The following is an 8,011-nucleotide window of genomic DNA, read 5'->3' on the forward strand; positions in this document are numbered from 1 at the left end:
CGTAGGTAGATAACAAAGAGAACAAGGAATGAGCGCCGCACAGATAAATGCGTGCGAGAACAGCGGTTTGCACTATGGGCATCGCAACTGCGACCACTGACTACTTCGGCTTACAATATTAAAGAGTATGAGATTAGTCTACCGCACAGTTTTGGCGGCTGCGTGACCCAACATCCTCCCCCCGTTGGAAGCTTGGCTTCCAACAGAGTCCTCAAGGGGAAGCAGACACAGCTTGTTCACTGCCCGCCTTATTACTCCAGACGCGGTCCTCAATTCTGCAACTCGAGCGACGCCGTCTCGCCAGAAATCAACTGCATGACTCTCGCCAAAGGCCATCTCATTGGGGGTAGATTCTCATTCTTAACAAGAACGACGTTGTCCACGGCTACGCCAGGCTTTGGGGTGCGCCACTTGGAGCGCTGCTGGAGCAACGTCAAGTACTCTTCTTTCCATCGCGACCAAAATATTTGCTGAAGAAAGGAGATGCGCTGCCAAGAGTCAAGCCGATTATAGTTTAGGCCCGTTATATCTGGCTCGTCAAACGACGAAGGCGGACCACCATTGAGAAAATGCGCCGGAGTGAGGACGTCCAGATCGGCAGGGTTCTCTGAAATGGGAACTAAAGGTCTGGAGTTAATAACTGCCGAGATGTGGCACACCATCGTCCTCAGCTCGTCGAAGGTCAGAACCGCCGTACCCACAGCGCGGTAGAAATGATGTTTGGCCGTTTTCACCGATGCTTCCCAAAGTCCACCGAAATGGGGCGACCGTGGAGGGATGAACCGCCAGTCAATCGTCTCCGAAAGGCAAAAATTCAGAACGGAGCCTTGATGCTCGCTGCTGAGAAATAACCTTCGAAGTTCCAGAAGTTCATTTTTGGCGCCGACAAAGTTGGTGGCGTTGTCTGACCAAATTTGCTTCGGCTTCCGCCGGGTGCATATGAACCTCTTGAGTCCGCACAGAAACGCAACTGTCGAGAGATCCTTGATCAGCTCCAGGTGCACTGCCTTGGTTGCAAAGCATATAAAGACGAAGACGTAGCATTTAACCGCGGGCTTGTTGCGAGTATCCGACTTGTGAAAGAAGGGTCCACAGAAGTCTATACCAGCAACCTCAAAAGCGTGAGATCCTTCCAAGCGCTCCTTGGGAAGGTCCGCCATTATGTGCTCTATCAGCCGCGGCTTAATCCGAAAACATCTGATGCATCTGTTCACGGCCTTGGTAACCGTCTTCCTCCCCCCAATAGCCCAATATTGGGATCGAATTGCACCCAGAAGAGCTCGAAGTCCGGCATGAAGATTGCTTTCATGGTAATGCGAAATAATTGCCAGAGTCACCGGATGGGACCTTGGAAGGATTTTAGGGTGGCGGCCATCAAAGTCCAATGACGAATTCCGGAGGCGACCGCCTACTCTAAGAAGTCCAAATTGATCCAGGAACGGCGAGAGCGAAGATATGGGACTAGACGAGGAAACTCTTCCCAGCGTTTTTAGGGACTGCATGTCCTCCCATAACTTCGCGCGCTGCACCAACCGCAGCATCATCTGACTACCCTCTTGAATGTGTGCGACGGTGAGCCCAGGATGACGAATTCCATTACAAAATTTGTAAATGTATGTAAACACTCGTTGCAGTGAGGGGTAAGAATTTGCAAATTTGGAGCTAGCAATTACATCCACGTACGGCGACTTTACGATGAACACACTTCGACGAAGCTCAAGCACCGGTTTGGCAGGACAAACAGCTGCTGGCCAATCTCTTTCAGGCTCCGTAAGATAGGCGGGTCCATGCGCCCAGAGTGACGATTCGCTAAGCTCAGACGCCAGGGATCCTCTGGATAAGATGTCAGTCGGATTTAAAGCTGTCGGAACATAACGCCAAGCCGTGACATCTGTCAGCTCCTGAATGACAGCAACCCTATTTGCCACAAATATGTTGAACCTGGCGGGCTCATCTCGGATCCAGGAAAGTGCCACCGTCGAGTCGCACCAACAATAGTAGCGTCCTTTAAATACTTTCAAGCCAACTATTTCCCTCATGATTTTAGCCAGAAGATCAGCACCACAAAGCTCCAGCTTTGGTACTGTTATGGTCTTCAACGGAGCTATGCGCGACTTCGAACAAAGCAAATGGCTAAAACTTTGATTCCCTTTAGAAACCACATAAACGCAGGCTCCATAGGCATCAATGCTTGCATCACAAAAACCATGCACCTCAAGACCAGACTCTGCGCTAAACACGAACCGAGGGAAACTAACATGACTTATTATTTCAAAACTGCGACATATATCAAGCCATTTCGTGTTATGAGTTTCCGGGAGGCTTTCATCCCAGGAAAGCTTTTCCTTGCAGAGCTGCTGCAAAAAGATTTTACACCTTGTGATTACCGGACCGACCAGGCCGAGAGGATCGTAAAATTTAGCAATCGCAGACAAAACAGAGCGCCTGCAGGGTCTCAATGGCGACTGAAAGGCAGAGAACGAAAAAAATAGCTGGTCGGAGGCGGGATCCCAAGCGAGACAGCACAAGCGGAATGTTAGAGCACCATTTCCTTAGCTTGAGCTTGCCCTTCGCAAGAATGCCAGCCGTCTGCTGCTGATGCTGATAGCATCCTTTACCGTGCCGTAGCTGGAGATAAGATCATCCACGTAAAAATCGCGCAAAAGGATTTCTGATCCAATGGAACGATGCCTGCTCATCGATTGACAACTGCTGCATAGCTGTGTCGAGTTTGTATACTTGAAGGTCATCGATCGGGGAGTCCCTCCATACAATGCACTGCAAATAGCTATCTTCTTGCGAGACCCTTACACATCGGTACATTTTACATATGTCTCGTGTAACGGCAACTGGGTGTGATCGAAATCGAATTAGGATGTGAAATAGCTTGGGCTGGATGACCGGGCCGGCCATTAACACATCGTTAAGCGAGTAACCAGTGGAAGTGGCAGCTGATCCGTCAAAGACAACGCGAAGCTTTGTGGTAGTGCTATCCTCCTTCATGACGCAGTGATGTGGTAAAAAATATCGGCACGAGCTGACCTCGGAGGCAGGCACAGGCGACATATGTCCCAGATCACGATATTCCTTCATGAACGCCGCATATTTAACCCTCAAGCCAGGGTGCTTTGTAAGCTTCCTTTCCAGCGACAGGAATCTTCGCAAAGCCTGAGGATAGGAATCTCCTAAAGAGTCCAAATGGAGTTTTAGCGGCAACCGTACCGAGTAATCGCCAGCTGGCAGTCGGGTGTAATTTTTAACAAAGTGGGCCTCACAATCCAGCTCCTCCTTAGTGGCTTGAACTATTGGGCCGGGACAATTTTCTACCTCCCAAAAGCGCTGCAAAAGTGAATGCTGTTTTCCTTGCTGGCTGAAGAATGAACGCGTGAAGCTATTAAGGCGCTACCGCAAGGGCGCGCGCAGCCTCCAGACACAACCCAGCCCATACGAGTTTTTTGAAGCAGTGGCAGTCCTGGCAACAACTTTATCTGACCTACGCACAGCAGCTCATAAAACAGGCTAGCTCCTATTAACAGGTCAACACGCTGAGCTTTATGAAATTCCGGGTCGGCGAGCTGCAAGTTTTCTGAAATCTTCCAGTTCCCAATGTCCACATTAAAACTTGGCTGGCGATCCGTGATATTGGGAGCGATAACTGCTGTTATGCTCGTTGAGAAATCCGAAGTGACAGACCGCATCGCAATTCCTACCGAGAATCCATCAGTCGCGAAATTGGAATCGCCGATTCCAGTGACGGAGCCGGACGACCTCGACCTCTTAAGTTGCAGTTGATTTGCAAACCGAGAGGTGACCAAGTGCAGTTGAGAGCCAGAATCTAACGAAGCCCTGCAGGAAACGAACAGTCCCGACCGATTCTGCACTAGAACGGTTGCAGTGGCTAGCAGCACAAGGTCACTACCGAGATCCTGGGCAATTAGAGTAGAAGAAGTCGAAAGCGGGGCAGAAGGCTCAGTGTGGGAGCTTGAAGACACCGGAACATGTGGCTGCGAGGAAGGCGGACCATCTAGATGAAGCAGCGTATGATGCCTGATTCCACAGGTGCGGCAGCGGCTCGAGCTGCATTGCCGTAGCTGATGACCTGCCTTTAGGCAATTTAGGCAAAGTGCTAGCCTCTTTGCCTCGCGCAGACGATCTACTGGCGCTAAGTCTCTAAATTGCGGGCAATAATATATGGCATGCTCTGCACTATGGCAAAGCATGCAACCAAGAGAATTTTGGGTGGTAGCAACTAGCGTCGAACGATTTCTGCCCACCTGAGCGCCTGGCGCATAGGTTGCCATGGCGCAATCCACGGCCTCCAGGAATGCAGCCATCGATTCCCACGACGGAATTAGGTTGACAAAGACCGGATCCTCCAAGCGCTCCTCCCACTTAGCTTGGCTCGCCGCATCCAGCTTTTGCAGCAGCACTTGCACTATGATGCAGCCAGCGATTTGCTCAGTGGTGCCCAAACCCTTCAACGCACGAATGTGAGCGTTAAACTTGTCCGACAATTCCCGAAGCGATGCCACTGAACCATTCCGTACTACCTTTAAACCCAGAATCTCGGTGATGTGCGCCTGAAAAACGAGACGCCGATTATCAAACCTTTTTTGAAGCAACTCTAAAGCCGCTTCGTAATTGCTGTTTGAGATCTCCAATGATCGGATAGTTTCCAGCGCTGAATCCCTCAAACATGACCGCAGATGTTGAAATTTCTCAATGTTGGAGAGGTCCGGATGGCTGTCGATTATGCTCGTGAACACGGAGTAAAAATCCGCCCAGTTTGCGTAGCCTCCGCCAAAGGTTGGCAGCTGCACAGGCGGCAACGGCATCGGCCTCGGCCGCGTCTGCGTTTGAGGACCACTACACTGGTGGGGCACAATACCTTCCGCAAGCGTTGAGTGCGGCGCGAAATGCACATTGCGTTTGGCTATTTCCGCGCGCACACTAGCCTTGAATTCAACGATGAATTCGTCGAAACTCTCGCTCATTTCACTGCCAATTTAGTCGAAATCCAATTCCTCAAGTTCTGTATGCAGAACATTGAAGGCACTTTGCAGCTCATCAATCTGCTCCAGCCTCACCGTAAGAGTGGGTTCGTCGTATCCTCTTAGCGTCTCTTTAGACAGCGACGTTTGTAGCCTCTGCAACCTGCTGAACAGCGCATTGGCTTTGCGCTTTAAAAAGGTCACCCTGTTTTTGTCACTTTCAGCGGGCATAGCAACAAATCGCTTTTAATTCGGTTCAGCGGGAAGATGAGCACAAAAGAAATGCCGAAAATGCAAGCGGAGTCAATGCACGTAACGATATATGTAGCAATGTATGTATGTATATATGTAATGCTAGCTCGCTTAAACACAGCCACTATCACCGAAATCACCACTCACTTGTCCAACCGATTGCGATTTAATGTATTTATATTATTTTAATATTATTTATATTAACGGGATAAGTGCATTAATTAATGCATGCAAATTAACACTATCACGTCGGGGTCACCAATGTTTATCTATTGAGCTTTTTCAATAGCTGTTGCGAATAATAAGTAGCCGAAGAAAGTTTGTTTATTTTTTAATGCTGTTTATTTTGCGAATTGTTTACGGCAGCTAGGGCCGACAAAGAGCGATTTCAAATGCACAAGTTGAGTCTTTGCCGAAAAACGAAGACAGACAGCCGAAATGCAGCGCCCAAGCTTAACGTAGGTAGATAACAAAGAGAACAAGGAATGAGCGCCGCACAGATAAATGCGTGCGAGAACAGCGGTTTGCACTATGGGCATCGCAACTGCGACCACTGACTACTTCGGCTTACAATATTAAAGAGTATGAGATTAGTCTACTGCACAGTTTTGGCGGCTGCGTGACCCAACAGCGTCTATTTCGCCTTATTTGAAGACTGATATATTGTATTGTTATATTAAACTTTCACAACACTGCAAATAATAAAATAATAATAAAATAATAAAGAATAAAAAAAGCAAACTATATTTGTGCTTTAGCGTCTATTTCGCCTTATTTGAAGACTCAGATATATTGTATTGTTATTAAACATTCACAGCACTGGCAAATCGATTGCTTATCGCGGAGCTCGGTTTAATCACGTCCGTCACTGTTGAAAACCACGAACGGATTGAGATTAGAGAAAATAGAATAAAGTCTGAACATTATACTCTGTAGGGGTCATGCAACTCATAGTTAGATCTACAATGATTTAAGATTAGGGGTAGCTAGTTTCTAGTGTATCTGCTTGGAACAGAGAAGCTTAACCGACTAACCGAGTCGGAACCACAAAATTTACCACGAATAAGCTTGCATATAGAAACTGTTTCAAGCATCGTTCTACGGTTAAATAGGAAGAGTTAATTAATTAACATTAGTCTACGGACGGACTAGCGAAATGAATAAGATTTTGGTCATGTAAAGATCATCAAATTCCTTTGCCCACCTTTTTATAAAACTAAGCACACCTCCGCCAAAGGTTGGCAGCTGCACAGGCGGCAACGGCATCGGCCTCGGCCGCGGCTGCGTTTGAGGACCACTACACTGGTGGGGCACAACACCTTTTGCAAGCGTTGAGTGCGGCGCGAAATGCACATTGCGTTTGGCTATTTCCGCGCGCACACTAGCCTTGAATTCAACGATGAATTCATCGAAACTCTCGCTCATTTCACTGCCAATTTCGTCGAAATCCAATTCCTCAAGTTCTGTATGCAGAACATTGAAGGCACTTTGCAGCTCATCAATCTGCTCCAGCCTCACCGTAAGAGTGGGTTCGTCGTATCCTCTTAGCGTCTCATTAGACAGCGACGTTTGTAGCCTCTGCAACCTGCTGAACAGCGCATTGGCTTTGCGCTTTAAAAAGGTCACCCTGTTTTTGTCACTTTCAGCGGGCATAGCAACAAATCGCTTTTAATTCGGTTCAGCGGGAAGATGAGCAAAACGGAAATGCCGAAAATGCAAGCGGAGTCAATGCGCGTAACGATATATGTAGCAATGTATGTATGTATATATGTAATGCTAGCTCGCTTAAACACAGCCACTATCACCGAAATCACCACTCACTTGTCCAACCGATTGCGATTTAATGTATTTATATTAATTTAATATTATTTATATTAACGGGATAAGTGCAATAATTAATGCATGCAAATTAACACTATCACGTCGGGGTCACCAATGTTTAGCTATTGAGCTTTTTCAATAGCTGTTGCGAATAATAAGTAGCCGAAGAAAGTTTGTTTATTTTTTAATGCTGTTTATTTTGCGAATTGTTTACGGCAGCTAGGGCCGACAAAGAGCGATTTCAAATGCACAAGTTGAGTCTTTGCCGAAAAACGAAGACAGACAGCCGAAATGCAGTGCCCAAGCTTAACGTAGGTAGATAACAAAGAGAACAAGGAATGAGCGCCGCACAGATAAATCGGGGAGATAGTCGGGAAACTCGACAATAGCGGTCTTTCTGGTTGTAACTGCAGTTGCGGTAGTTATTGAGGTCACTGTACTTGTCGCTGTCTGTAAGAGAAGTGCAATTTCGGGAATGTTCAGCAAAGTTATTGTAGCAGTAATCAATGGTAATGAGGGCGCGCTCTTTCTTGTTTTGTTGGTATTAGTGCATTTGCCGGGTTTAGGTTCAATGACCGCTCGCTTACTGCATTTGTAATATTTGCGGGTTGTGTTGATATAAATAGGAAGTAAGCGTTATTCTTTTGAAGAGATTGCCGACGTTCGTCGTGCTCTGGCTGGCACAGAAAGCAAATAATGCTTTGGCTCATAATTATTTTAAGTGTTTTTTTTTTTTATTATTTGAGAATAAATACTCAAGACTACAAAAAGGAAACTATATTTGTGCTTTAGCGTCTATTTCGCCTTATTTGAAGACTCAGATATATTGTATTGTTATTAAACATTCACAGCACTGGCAAATCGATTGCTTATCGCGGAGCTCGGTTTAATCACGTCCGTCACTGTTGAAAACCACGAACGGATTGAGATTAGAGAAAATAGAATAA

The sequence above is a fragment of the Drosophila santomea genome, unplaced genomic scaffold (genome assembly GCF_016746245.2).
Source record: "Drosophila santomea strain STO CAGO 1482 unplaced genomic scaffold, Prin_Dsan_1.1 Segkk101_quiver_pilon_scaf, whole genome shotgun sequence".
NCBI classification, from domain to species: domain Eukaryota; kingdom Metazoa; phylum Arthropoda; class Insecta; order Diptera; family Drosophilidae; genus Drosophila; species Drosophila santomea.